This window comes from Notamacropus eugenii, chromosome 4, assembly GCF_028372415.1.
Source record: "Notamacropus eugenii isolate mMacEug1 chromosome 4, mMacEug1.pri_v2, whole genome shotgun sequence".
Classification (NCBI taxonomy): Eukaryota; Metazoa; Chordata; class Mammalia; order Diprotodontia; family Macropodidae; genus Notamacropus; species Notamacropus eugenii.
In genome coordinates, this window is record NC_092875.1 from 316,293,694 (window position 1) to 316,309,098 (window position 15,405).

Consider the following 15,405-nt stretch of genomic DNA (forward strand, 5'->3'; position numbering starts at 1 on the left):
TAGTAAGTTTATATGTTTTCTCAGTCGTTATAGACAGCAATGGGTAATATATAGAATCTTTATTACAAGGAATCTTCTTTGGAGTCATTTATTATTTTTTATTTAATTTCATTCTGATCTATTCTTAAAGTGTTTATACAATTTACAATGGTAGATACATACAGGTGAAATAGAAAAGGAAATATATAATTATGTAGTAAATAGGGAGAATGCAGATGAAATATATACACTGATGTCTTTTGCTTTTCTTCAGCAGAGCAGCATTTTACATAAAGGGGAGTCATTTTATTGAATAATAAAAGTCTGACAATCACTCTGATTGGCTGGGAGCCATTACTGCAGTGCAATTCTAAATAGATTTGTTTGGAAAGTTCTTCATAAATAGCTCATTACAACCCAGACTCTCTACAACCTACTGGAAAGTTCAAAATCCTTCCTTAAAAGTGTTCTCTCCACAAATTTGAGTGACTCCATAGCAAAATATTGAAGGAAGCCAAAGGGGGAGAAATTGGAAAAAAAAATTCTATAAATTATTGTTTTTAATTTTTCTGGCCAGAATAAGGAGGTTTTCAACTGAGAACAAGGGAAATTGGCAAGAAGTTCATTACAAAATATCGAAGAAGAGTAGTTCTTGAATCATGGAGAAAAAGAACAAAATATAACAATCAATCTTAAAGAAATGAGATATGAGTGCTTTGAAAATGCACTTGAGCTGTACCAACAGTTGTTATAAAGCCACTAAAAATCATTGATGCATTTAATTCCCCTTCAGTCAAGATCTCAAGCTGCAATTCTTAATTCCAAGGTAGTGATAGGCATAGAAAGAGTTGGCAACCATTTAATAAATATTTACTCATGTTTTAATAATTTTAATCAGTTTTATTTAAATTGTGGATTAATACTTTATTTGGCCAGTGAATTCTGACCTGACTATCAGAGGCACATAGTATTTGCTTTTGAAGCTCTTTGTAATTTATGTGTACTTAGCTTTCATTACACTATTCGTTCTATCATGAACATCTCCATTTGTATTATTAGGGTAAAGACAGAAACTGAGGTCTCGAAAGAGTGATTTGTGAACTCTAACCCTTCCATGCCTTCATTCTCAAATACGTATTGTCATTCCATGATTCCCCCAACCCCACCCCAAGCTACATGAGATGGTCCAGGTGTACTTAAAACACTGTGCAAAAAGAGTTGTGCATTCAGCCCAGGACTGCCTCTGAACAAGCAGCGAATAGAAAATCTCCAAGCTGTCAACGATTGGCTGATTGCATATTCTCTCTGGTTATCAATTGAAAACAAAGTAAACTAATACGAAATCCGGATCCAAAACCGCTGCAGGCAGTCAGCTACGCAGCCTGGCGGTGGGATCCTGCTCATACCTAGCCTTCCAGCTGAACTGTTTTAGTACCTGAGCTCCAAGCCTTAGCTTCCTTTCCTCTCTCCAGTGCAAAGTACTCCCTACCTTCTTGCATTACACACAATGGGATCACTTATTTGAGTGGAGCTCTCCTTCCACTTTAAACCACAGCTAACCACCCGAGGAAGAGTCGGGAAAGAGGACTATGCAGAGAACTTAACCCCACACCAATATCAAAAACCATTTCCACCCCAACCACTCCCACCTCCATCCCCCAACCAAACCCAAATAAAAACCTCCACCGGGTCACCAACAACTTGCAAAATAAACCCAGGCATTTAATGCAATGAATTTTCTGCAAGATATTTTATTTTTTCTTGCAAACTGAAAGCTTCTCTCCCCACCGTTGTCCCAGGGAGGAAAGCAGTGTGTACTGGCTTCAGTCAATACTTTGGGGCTCCCGGCTGATCACACAACGGCCAGAGCATCTCCCTGGACGTGTATCCATCCCCTTGTGCCGGGAGGCGGAAACACAAGGCTGGGGAGTAGTGAGAAAAGCAAATCAAGACCCAGTCGGGTAAGGAAGCTTCCTCCAGAGGAACAGGAGATGGGGAGGTAGACCGGGGTTGGGGGCAGAAGAGTAGGGAATTAATCATGCTGTTCAAACTCAAACTTAGGGAAGGGAGGGGGAGAAGATGGGAACTTCTCAACCCTCTGGAAGAAAAATAAATAAATGCAAAAACCACCACCAAGTTTGAGGTGAGCAGCAAGTTGTGGCACCTCCTCTCTCCCTCTTTATCCACTCCCCATCCATCTCTCTGTCTCTCTGTCTCTGTCTCTCATACACACAGACACAGACACACACACACACACACACAGAGACACACACTCACACACACACATACACACACATACACACAGATGCGCACACAGACAGAGCGGTGGTAGCATCAGCAGCTGCTGCATGTGCCTCCTCTCCTGTCTCGGCCCCGCTCCGCTCTGCTCCCTCTCTCCTCTCCCTCTCTCTTCCTTCTCCCTCTCCCCTGCGCCCTGACTGTCTTGTGCGTGTGCGTGTGTGCGTGTGTATGTGTGTGTGTGTGTGCTCCACTTCAGCGTGAGGGGCACCTGCTCGTCTGGGCTGCACAGCAGAGGCTGCCGTGGCTGTGGCTCGCGCGAGCTGCCCCTGCTGCTGCTGCTGCCCCTGCTGCTGCTGCTGCCGCTGCTGTCACTGCCGCTGCTCCTGGGGCTCCCGGCGCCAGTCTCCTCGCCGCTGCCGCCGCTGCCGCCGCCGTGCGAGTGAGTTGGGATCGGTGGGGCTTCCCCCCTTCGCTGCCTTGCTCCTTCCCCGCCTGCCTGCGAGTCAGCCTGGCTCCGAGTCACGTGTCAGTGCCTGAGGCAGAGACTGAGAGGAAAAAAAAGCGCTTCATTCCTTCTTCCACCGCCATACTGTATTTTATACTAAATCTCATTTTTATTCCAACATTTTACTCCCGCTCGGTGAGTACCTTCTCAGTGGCATTCTTGTCCTCTCTTTTTTTTTTTTGTCCTTTTTTTTGGTTTTGTTTTTTTGGTTTTTTTCTTCTTTTTTTTTTTCCACCTCTTTGATTATTGTTTAAATTGGGAAACCTGGAGGAGCATGGTTTTGAGCCTTTTCCTGAATACAAGTTTTTATAGCATGCTATGGTACTGTAGACAAGGCACTGTGTCTGGGAGTCCGTGGCCACTGTGCCTCCGGGAGAGACTCCCAAGTCCAGCAAAATATGCAACTGGTTTTATGGAAAAGCAATGTGAAGTATGATGCCTATTTTTTCCATGTTTAAAAAAAAAAGCATGTTTCTAACTCTTTTTGCAGACTATTTTTCCGATGTTATTTTTGTATAGGTGGGATTTGCGAATGCATTTTACGGCAGTGTTTACAAGAGTTTGTGGTCTTGCAATACTGGTGCAAGCCACTGAGCCCAAGACGTTAATTTTATTTTTGTTTCCTTTTTGAAGCCAATGACAACAAACCGTTTTTTCCGCCTTCCGTTTTTGATGCCCTTTTATAATGTGAAACTTTTCTTGCAGCCGGTTACTGGGATCATTTTTTAAGCAAAATACTTTTTCCCCCTTTAAATTAACTATGACTTTTGCACATTTGACTTTTTTATTTAAAAAAAAACCGAGATAATTTTATGATAGATATCCCTATATCTATTTAATCCCTCCTTCCTCTCCCCCCTTCCCTATAAATTTTCAAATGATGGCAGTGGAAGGTTTTTCTGGAAAAAAAAATGAAGTGCGATTTGGTTTCCTTGTCAACGGAAGATGAAGTGAACAACTGAGCATCTCCCAGTGCAGGTACTTCATCTCCTTGTAGGCGTTTCCACTGTTTGTAATGACAATACTAGTCAAGGGAAAGAAATGTGTGTGTATATGTATGTGTGTTTCCACGCACATACAAGTATAGACTAAGCAAGCTTTCGAGAAAGCCCTTATCTGCAAGCCAGTGGAGGCAAAACTAAATTCTACTGCCTCCGGATCGTTCTGGATGTGCGCAAAATACAATCCCTTTCCCTCCTTCCACTGAGCCCAGGTCGTCCAGACTGCGTGTGGTTTCTGTGCTACTGTAGAGGGCTGGTTGGAAAAAGAGGATTGCCAAGCTGGCGATGTAAGTCCTGTTTAGGGACACTTTTAGAGCAAAAAAGAATTCGGGCTGTGGATAAGAAATCAGACGTAGGGCTGCGCAGGGATGGCCCATTTGGAGAATACTGGAAATGGAGAGAGAAGAGGCAGCAGCAGTCTTTCAGAGAGGGGCTGGCTTTTTGCCACTCGGGGACCTGAAGCATTAGACATTTTCCAGAACCTTAAGGATGCTCCCCTCGCCCCAACCCCCATAACTCCTGCTTCTCCTTTTTGCATTGGGTAAACAACGCAGTAGGTCTTCCTCCTTGTGCTTTGGCCTCTCCTAGTGCTTGGTTTCAGATTATTTTTTTGCCTGATTTTTGTTTTGATGATTATTAATGCTACTGTCTTCCAGGGGATGGGGAAGTAGTTACTTTCCATGACGGTCACCTAGAGTTCAGTATTGAGGAAGACTCTGTTACTTTGCATTAATGATACTTAACTGCTGAACAGTTCCAAGACAGTCCTTCATTTAAAGAGACAGCATTAGATTTTTTTTTTCTGCCCTCAGGAGAATGTGGTGTGGAAAGCTTTCTCCTGAGAGTTTGTTTGGAGGGTGATGTATTTCAGGATTTTATAAAAGTTGAAGTCTTGAGTGTTGGATATATTCTATGAGGTTTATGCTTTCTTATGATAATATTGCTTAGCGTCTCCTATATAACCTAATACCACTTTTCAGAGATTTATCAGTTAGTCATAAAAGCCTTCTCTGCCCTCAGAACTTAGATTCTGTGCTAGGGAACCCTTTATCTTAAAGGAATTGAAGGGAAGAAGAGATATTCTACATTTTTAAAACTGAGGGGTTAATTTTTATGAAAATTGAGGTGTCTGATGCACTTTTTTCTATGTATAAGTGAACATTTACTTTTTTTTTTCTTAAGTAAAAAGTTCCGGTGCAGATTCTGCAGTTTGGAATCATGCTGCTGGTTAAATTGAAGCTGATATACATACAGTCAGTAGAATCGCAGATGTTTATTCCTCAGGTTAGATTTTCTTCTGGGATAACTATACTGTAGACTACCTTGACATTCAGCTGTGCTTTGAGAAGATAAAGCTTAATGATTTATGTAAAATAATGATGTTATATTTCATCTGTAATCTGTAGAATTTTAAAATTCTCTACGTACTTTTTTATAATTTTCATAGTGAAGACATAATAGATACAACAGCCCCATCGTTTTCTACAGATGTTTAAAACATATTTTAGAATATTCTGAAAGCTATTAGTCCAAATACACTTGAGTATTAAAGATTTTAGAAAAAAAATACAGCCAATATAAGTCAAGGATTTTGAAAAATACAGCCTAGTTCTCATTTAAAACTAGTCCTTTTGCATTTACATAAGGAAAATATTCCATGACTTGGACTTTAATGTGTGAGAGTACTTTAACGTACTGAGGTACATAACCATAAAAAGGCTGGGGATAAACATTATCAATTCAACTTTAATGTTTTCATCCTATGTGTATACACACATATATGTATATAGATGTAATATATATGTATTGAAAAAATTTGATATTAAAATGCATCATTTTACAATGTCCAAATAATTGAAGGTATAAAAAATACAACAGATCAGTCACTTAACTGTTTGTTCTTATTAGCTACTTATCTGTTGCTTAGATAATGCTTTTTAACTTATATTTTGTTATATATTTTAAAGGGGGTGGATAACGTGATTTTATGTAATAATACATATTTGTAGTATGAATGAACTTCAAGTCATCTCATTCTTGTTCTGAATACTGGAAGTTATCAAAACTTGAGTATCCCCCAAGAGCAATAGTTTATCCCCAAGACTGCAATAAAAACACCAGCAATGCTAATGTTTCCAAGTGAGGCTGTAACTATGAAGAAGTGAAAAGGAATGATTTTATTCTATTCATGTATGGCCAAAGGGGTGTATGTGACTGTAATATCTTGAGACTCTTCAATCATGTTTATCATGGTTTCATTATATATGCATCGATGTAATAATATTCATACCTATCCCACCCCTTAGAACACTTTTAGTTCTAAATATTTCCTTCTACAGACTAGATGTTTTAAAATTTTTCTTTTCAATTTAGTAAACAATGCAGTATTGATATTTTCATCTTTTTTATGAGTTTTCTGGTCTTTTGATCTTATAAACTGAAACACTTGAATTAGCACCACCTACTGGTTACTAGTAGAAGTATTTATTCATTTAGCAAAATTATCCCATTTTGATCAAATCACTAAATCCTTATGTATTTTCTATCAGAGAAAGAGTTATTTTAACATGACAAATTAAAATGGCCATTATTGAGGCCAGTGACCAGCTTGATAAATACTAGTAATTCTTTTGAGATTTTTCACTGTATCTCAATGACAGCAAAAAAACTGAGGACAGTTTCAAAACTCTGTACTGTTTTTCAGTGTTTTGCAATCACAAATATGAAGATCTTTGAAATATACCAGAAAAGTAATTAAATTTTTGAATTTTCTTCAGGTTTTGGGGAAATCATGTAGACAGATATTCCCAGTAAGAGACAATATTCTGAAAAGATGTTTAACTATTCCTTACTTTTCTTAAATTATTTTATAAATTAAGCACCCCTTTCATTGTTGGAAAGAATATAAAATATTTTTAATATATTTTTATTTTCTCATCAGAGTCAGAAATGTTATATTTATAAATATTGTTTTTTATTCATTATCTTTTCACAGTTTAAAAGTTGCTGTTCATACTATTTCACCTAATATCTTCTCTAGGGAAAAAGAAAAGTTTTAAACCTTAATAGAGAGGTATACACATTTAAACATATAAATATATCTGGTAATTTTATGTATTTGGAGCTTTAGGAAATATCTTGCCCTTCAAGAAGGCTGTCATTTCAGTTATCCACAGAAGACTAGTGATAGAAAGAGCTACTGCGTTAAGATAATTAAATCCTTCAATTAATATAGTTTTAAATGAGGTAAGTGGAAAATATGCCCATATTAAAGTAGATTCATTGCTTAAAAATCTAAATCCTATGGACTAAATTTAAATCACTGTAAATTGCAAAGTTACAAATTTTACTATTGATTCAATGCTATTTCAGTATAGTTCATTAGGCAAAATTAGTAATTTCCTAATGCATCTATAATCAATGTTCCAAGAGCTTATGATGAAATTAAGCACCATTAATATGAAAGTCCATTCTTTTGAAAACTGTCTACTTGAAATATTACAAGGAAGTATCCAGACAAAAAACTGATAAATAAAAATATGTATGGAAAGATTTTAAGCACACACACACACTCATTTATATCTAATGATAGTCATCTCTAGGGCAAGGGGGAGGGGAGAAAAAAAGGAAAAAAACAAAGTTACATAATAACTTCACTATATATATATATATATATATATATATGGACTAGCAAGTTGTACAAAATAGATTTAAAGTTTCATGTGTAGTCATCTTTTTTATTCCATATTATGGAAATGTTCAATTTTATTTCATAAGTTAAATTTTCTCAAAAAGATTACAGCAAAGGATGGTCATACTTTGTTTATGGTTTAGTGCCTATGAAAATACTTAATTAGGCAGTATATCAAATAAACTTGCATACTAACCATTGTATAGAAATCATCCCAGCAGAATTAGGAGGGAAAAGAAGTATGCTTATAATTGTTTCTATAAGAAAGTAATATTGAAAGTAGTATTTGATTACTTGGTAATTCATTTTCCTTTACTTTTTTATTCTTAAAAACTTTTATTGAATCTGGGAATCCTTGCCAACAAAACAAATTCAATTATGTCTTTACTTCTTAAATTTATGCTATTATTTCTTCCGATTTTTTTTAACTTTCAGGATTGCAGTATTAAAATAAAATTATTTTGTTAAGCTTTACCATGTAACAATATGGCATGGCTTTTATTTATAATTTTTAAATTTTCATTTTAAAAACTTTTTTGGTGGGGAGGACATTTTTAACTTGAGGGCAGTTCTTTCAAAAGTGCACAAACTTGAATTTCAGTTCATTTCTTATTCCATAAATCTTCTTTTCAAAATCAAATTCTTTGATTCATTTAATCATTACTTAGCAATTATAAAAGGCAAAGTGGCATTTTAAATTAGTTGTCAAGTTTGAAAGCAGATGGATGATTAATTTGTCATACTAAAATTTGCCCTTGTGAAGTAAAGTAAAACTTATTAATAAAATAATTTTAAATATCCTACAATTAACATCATATTTTTAAAAATAATTCCTAAAAGATTGTTCTAAGAAATGTCTTTGAGAAAAACTATATAACTGTAAGAAATAAATAATAAATTTACATATATGTATGTATATATTATCTATTTATAGCTTCAATTGGTTTTCATTTGTATCCTGACAAAAACTTCTGTGTTTTGTCAGTCCTTTTACTTTAGACCTTAGAAGTAATAATGATAACAAGAACAACAATAATACATCTAAATATTTGCAGTGGCAAAGACTGTATATGACTTTAAAGTTCATCAAGTATTTTACATTTCATTATCAGTGCTGTTCTTATCCTTGTTTTGCAAGTGAGGAAATTGACTATGGTTGGACATTGAACTTGTGGCAGATGAGCCCTCATTCCAGGAGTTGGACAGTGTCATTCTCCATTGAGAGATAAGATGATAGATAGATAGATAGATAGATAGATAGATAGATAGATAGATAGATAGATAGATAGAAAGAATGTATCCAGACATGCATGCATATGCACACACATGTGCATATCTATCTATCTACCTGTCTCCCCTGAGGGGAAAAGGAAAAGCTGATGGTGATACCTATCAGAAAGCATTCTTGAACACCTGATCTACTCTCTATATATTACTACAAAACTGAAGTTCCAAGAATGGATAATTTTCTTGACCAGGATAACACACTAAATGTGAGGTGGGATAAATGTTTTCTGAACTATAGGAAATTGTAATTTTTGAAAAGCTGTGGTAATTTAAGATAAAACCAAAAGTCTGATCATTTTAAATTTGATTTGGTTATAATCATATAGAGCTTTGATGACCATATATTGTGATTGTAAATTTTGCCCTCTCTAGGAAGGTAGTAAATTGTCTTAAAGGCATAGTTTTCACTATTATGTAATATAGATAGCTTGTCATTTGGGAAAGTGATCCATCAGTTGAATTTCTGGGGCATCTCTACATAGAGAAGGATTGTGACATAGTCAGTATTCAGAATAGGTGCTCATTTTGCATGGACACCTAGGAGTTATATAAATAAAGAAGAGTGCTTTCTACATTTATCTGGTTGATAGCTTAAACATCTATATAATGCAATATGTTGAATTTACAAAAGTTAAATTTACTTCATCATTGCATGCATTGTATATCTTGAATATATTACTTTTTCTAAATTTTCAATAACAACAATAACTTGGGATTTGGGGACACTATATCTTTTTAAAAGAACATATGGTAAACAGTAAAAAGCAAGAAATTTCAGAGTCAATTTAAACTTTGGTACTAAGGCTGAAAACAAAACAAAAAAAAAACAACACTTTCTCATTGAAAAGAAATTCCATTTAGCAAAGACTGAGAAAAGACTAAAGATGGTGGGAACAGTTAATATTTAAAATGTCCCATGTAAACATAAGGGAGTCCATCTTCCACACAGGTATTATTGTTGCATATGTATGCATTTATAATATAGAGAGTTCATCTTCTGTATAGGTACTGTTACAGTACCTATACAGAAGATGGGATCCCTTATATTTGTACTTATTGCATAACTTAAAATATCTGGTTTTGTGTGTATACTTTTGTGTTGCTGCTGGTGAAAAGAAAGTAAAATGTGATCCTAATTTGTGAATGATTGAAATAGCATGAACATGACTGCACCTCCTAAGCAGAAATAAAAGAACTACAGAGCATCTCAATTCCCTTTGGTAATATCAGGTGTTATTGGCAGGAGCTCTGATAGTCTTCTCAGGTCTAAAGATCTTTGGTATAGGCACAGATCTCTAGACTGTAGTGATTGAAGCCATGGGATAGGTACCTGGTTTCCATTTTGCCCCTAACCAGTTTTGTGAATGAGGCAATTCATTTATTTTCTCTGCAACTTCTTTTCTTTTCTTTTTTAACTACACAGACTCCAAGTTCCTCTACTTCTCTAAAATAAATAAATAAATAATATAAAAAAATAAATAAATATGCTACAGCTAGGCAGCACAGTGGATAGAGTGGTGGCCCAGGAGTCAAGGAGGACCTTGGTTCAAATCCAGCCTAGCTATATGACCTTTGGCAAATTGCTTAACCTCAATTGCCTCAAAAAAGGAGAAAAATAAAATTATAAATACAATTCCATAATGGAACTATCTGGAGTCTAGAAATAAATCAACCAGCAAGTGTTTACCACATACCTAGAACTTTGCTAACCACTGCAGATAATATGAAGGAAGTGCTTGCCTTTCAGGAGGTGGGACTCTGCCTTCTGCATAGAGAAAAATTATGATATAACTCTTTCATTGCATAAGGTGTCTATAAATGTAGGTGTTGCTCCTGTCTGCCAGCATTCACATTGCTTCAGAACTTCAACATGCTTTTTTTCCTATGTGTACTTGAAGTGTGAAGTTATTCAAGCTCATTTTCAATAGTTTGTCCTTTAACAGAATCACACATTATTAACTTTGTTAACTTCTTAAGGATGCTGCTTTATAGAATTACAAAATAGTATTCATGTAAGTGGGAAAAGTGAAAATATTTAATTTAGAGAATGCTTTAAAGAGGAGAATGGCCAAAGAACATTTTAATTACCTTTAATCTTGATGGTATCAGGCCTGGTATCATGAAGGTATCAGTTGCAAATAAGCAGTTACAATGGTAATCTCAGTATTATTTTTGTCATAATGATGATTATTTTCTTTGTGAAATAAACTCCCTTGTGGGTTCATAGAAGATATGAAGTCGTTCTAAATCTAAATGTTTATGTTAATTTTTCCAAATGATTACGTGGATTAAAGTATAATGTAAATCCTATGTGTGCCTATATTCAAAATGGAAAATATTTAGCGAATGGGATAAATAATTGCTTATTGGACTTGTGTGTCTTTATCTCAGTATATAAAATGTTTCCCAGAAAATTTTGATTAAATATGAGTTTGGAAATATTTATCTTTATACATACAAAATATGTTTGCTTACATATATACATAGGCATGTGTGTACGTATATATATATAGATTTCCTATTTTATGTTTATATTTACATTATATTGGTCTGAACTTGAGATTTGTTCAGTGTAGGGAATTGCTAGTGAGAACTTACCAATCACTGACTAGAACTTACAGTATTAGAGGCTTTTCAAGGGGGCTGGGGAGTGACACTTAGAGGTTAGGTGACTTTCCCATAGTCACAACAGAAATGTGTGACTGATACAAGGCTCAAATTATTTATTCTTGACATTAAGTCCAGCCAGCTAGCCATTACGCAATGCAACCTTCAATTAATTATACCCTATTATATCATGAGAATGCAAGGAAATATTATTAGAAACATTTTAAGAACATAGAATTGAACCTGGAATTGGAAAATCTAGATGTGGTTGAGAATGCAGAAAATTAATTCATACTGTGTAAACCACACTGGGATACAATTATTGATGCACTGAAAAACAGTCAGCCTTGATGATTGCTCGGTGTAGATTAGTTCTATTGGGGGCATTAAGTGGTTTATACTTTGAATGGTATACTGCCACTTCCATTAAAGGTCCTGTATAATAATGTCCATTGTGACATGTGTGAATTCGAGGTGTTGTTTGAGCTCAAGCATAGTGAAATTAGGCATGTGTTGAATTTTTTTCTTTGTAGCATTTTAATGTGCATTCATTAAGTACATTGAATGTATAGACTCAATTCCATACAGGATTATAGAGGATCGTGGCTGTTCAAATGCAGCATTTTACCCTATGCTTATATTTGGCATGCCTTTTCTTTGGCAGAAATTTAAAGTCAAAGTTATGTGCTAGAATGTATGGGTTTAGCCAGGGAGGAAAATAGAACAGCATAATGGAAATCAGTGCAAAGCAATAAAAGTCAATTCTAGAATCAAGATGTACAATTCATTTTCAAAAGAAAAATATTTTATATATATATATATATATATATATATATATATATATATATATATATATATATACATGCACACATATAAATGTGTGTATGTGTTTGTGTACGCACTCTTGCAGTATCTTTTTATAAATGGATTGAACAAAAGATGAGGCATTTAAGGAGTGAAGGAGGGCATGATTAATTTTTCAAAATTATTTGTGCAACCATAGATTATAGAAATTAATTCAGCAACAAATATTTAAACTCACTCTCATATGTGTTGTCATCGTAACAGCTGTCGTATTCTGCAGTGCTAGTGGTAACTTAAGTTAGAGGAGTCCTGGAAACAGTATCATGAGTTCCAGTTTATGCGAGGGTTCCAGTTTTCCTTCTCTCATTCACTTGTTAATTACTCATAAAAGAAATTGAGCTAGGTTGTTGAGCTGGTGTCTTGGAAAGAGACAAAGTTTAGCTAAGACATGACTGCCATCAATAGAGAATATTTTCTTGGAAGGGAACAAAGCAACAATATACACAGTACTACCTTCCAGGTATACTAGTGAGATAAGAAATAAAGTGGTATATGAGTTCTCCTTAAGTTTGATTTATATGGAAAATGGTAAAACTCTATAAAATCATTACAGTTTACATCAATGAAGGCTCTTGTTGAAGTAAATGTTGCAAATGTGCAACATCTTTTCACAGCTGTATACATTTTATTCTTTTGTGTATAGTATATTTTGTACCTATAGAATATCTTTCAGGTAGTATAAATAAATCTCCATTGTTATTGCCTTTTATATGTCAGCCCTTCATTGCTTGCATTGCATTCTCTCTAGGCATGAACATATTTGATTGATGAAAGTGATGATTTCCTCTTTAAAGTTATTTTCATTCTCAGTATAACTGTTCCACACAATTGGAATGGTGAGATTTAGGGGATAGAACACGGCATTAGTATCTCTTCAGTTTATTTCCTAAAGACTTAATGATATTATAGCACTTAAAAAAACATTACATAAGGATTTATTTGCCTTGCTTTCCAATTCTTCCTCTCCACCCCACTTGAACAATTAAAACCTTTATAACAAGCAACCTGTTTTCTGAAACAAACAAAATCCTGAATGGCAGCTTTAGTTTCTGTTGTGAGGGATCATAGTGAGAACAAATCACTATTACTTATTCAGTAGAGATAATAGATACCCAAATATTCATTGATAACAAGTTAATCTATTCAATTATACAGTTTTACTATAGTCTCGATATTTTGTAGATTATAGGTATATTCTCCCAGCTTGGAGCTACTAGCCCTATCTACTTTAAAATATTTTATTAATTGCATAAAACTGAAATAAGTCCTTGGAGAAGATACTGTAATACCAGAGTTGTTCAGAATCTGCCCTGAGTGGTTAGCCTAGTTATTGAAGAAGTATTTCCCTAAATTAATTTACCATGATGGTTCCCTAAGGATGCACATTGTGAATTACCTCATCACTAAAAAGAAAAATTATTTATTACTCCCAAATTACAGACTTATAAGCTTATTAGATATTCCTTCAAAATCATGCTCAAAAAATTCAGGACAGGACTTTGTAAAATACTATCACATACAAGGAACTTGCAGGCACACTTTTTTCCATTACTGATCACTATTATATTTTGTTTATTTAGCTTGAGTAAACAGGAACAACTTAAGGCATTTTATATATATTACTATGAATGAAAATATTAAACTTTAATTCAATAGACAGGGACAGCACTTGGGCACATATGTAGAACAATGATATTGATCTGCTATCAGTGCTTCTTTCAACATGTACTTATTTGCCTAGAAATTTGCATATTTGATTAATAGGTATAGATATAGTGACTTTTAGTATAGGGAACTCCTGGATAAGGAAACTACCTCTGCTAGTATAAGTGAGCAACTTCTCTGTAACATTGCCCGGTACCCTCAGAAGTTAAGTGCCCTGTCCAGGGTCTCACAGTTTCTATGTTTCAGAGGCAGGAATTGAAGTCATGTCACCTTGGTTCTGTGACTAGTTCTTTATTTGCTTCTCCATCTGATTAATAGGAGATTAAAATGAAAATAGACTAGGAGGGAGGAAACAACCTGCATGAATCTACTAATGCAGAAACCATAGAGAGTAACAGGCATGACAAAGGAAGGATTGCAATAATTTAGTGGTTTAAGGAGATAATATCCAGGAAGATAATTATAATAAAATAATAATAATAATGTGTTATCTGAGATGTATTTTTCATGTACACAGATACATGGTAGTAAAGTAAACCGGGATCTTAATTTAAGGAGATAAATTTAACTTCATACTAAGATTGGGTGTGAAGTGATTATTAAAAAGGTATATTTTATTCAGAAGGATGATGGAATACTATTTTATAGCTAGGGCAGCATGTACATGGGAATGATGGAAATGATTTGACCACAGCTAAATGGAATAAAAAAGTAAAGGGTTATTGTGGGAAGAACATAGTACAACCAATTAAACAGAAGGGGAAAATGGATGAGTTACAGATGCTTGTATTAAAGGGGAAAGTAGTATAGTAGTAATGGGGAATTTCAACTATCCAGGCATCTTACTGAACTATTTCTGCTAAAAGCAAAATAGGCAATACAGTCTTAAGTTGCTTGATGATGAATTGATACTTCAAAAAGTAAAAGAATGGCTGAGGGGGAACTCCAATTTTAGTCCTAGATCTGTTGAAGAAGGGACTTTACTGTCTTTGATTTCTTAATCAATAAGGAGATGATTAGTGAGATGATTTGAGGTACACCATAGATTTTTGGTAGAATAGGTTCCACAGAGAAGAAAGAGGATTTGTAGAAACATGTAGATTATAATTCTTTGGGGGCAAGTAGCCTAAAGAAAGATAAGATGTTCTCAAGAAAGAAGTTCTGATGATAAACACAATACATTCTGATGAGGAAGAAAAAAGTGTAACTTTCTAAAGAATACTGTTGAAACTAAAAAGAAATTTATTGTTCAACTCAGGTTTTTAAAAGATATGAAGCAAAGACAGACACAAAGTTAGGTAACAGAATGAATACAAAACAAGCTGTCAATTCTTATAAGAATAATACCAAGCATGCTAAAGCCCAGAGTGAATTTAGGTTAACTATGAATGCTAAAAACAGTGAAGAAGGGGGGGGGGAGCAATTTCTTTATGCTGGGAACAAGAGAAAGAACCAAGAAGGAATAGGCACTACTTTTGAATGTGTATGAGATGATTATAATGGATGATGAAATGGAGGCAAAGTTCCTCAATTATTTTGTATTGTGTTTGCCCAAACAAGCAATC

At 34.8% G+C, this 15,405-nt stretch overlaps 1 protein-coding gene across 2 annotated transcripts in view; it reads left to right on the forward strand.

Annotated features, from left to right (window-relative positions):
* Window positions 1-2,468: 2,468 nt before the first annotated feature.
* The window catches only part of RALYL (RALY RNA binding protein like), an 800,002-nt gene continuing 787,065 nt past the window's right edge, over window positions 2,469-15,405 (forward strand). The window contains exons 1-2 of one of the 2 annotated variants that reach the window (XM_072604985.1): window positions 2,469-2,860; window positions 3,613-3,703. The gene's annotated coding sequence lies outside the window, so the exon portion shown is untranslated. Of the gene's footprint in view, window positions 3,704-15,405 lie in introns of both variants that reach the window. The other variant, XM_072604984.1, reaches the window with a different exon arrangement.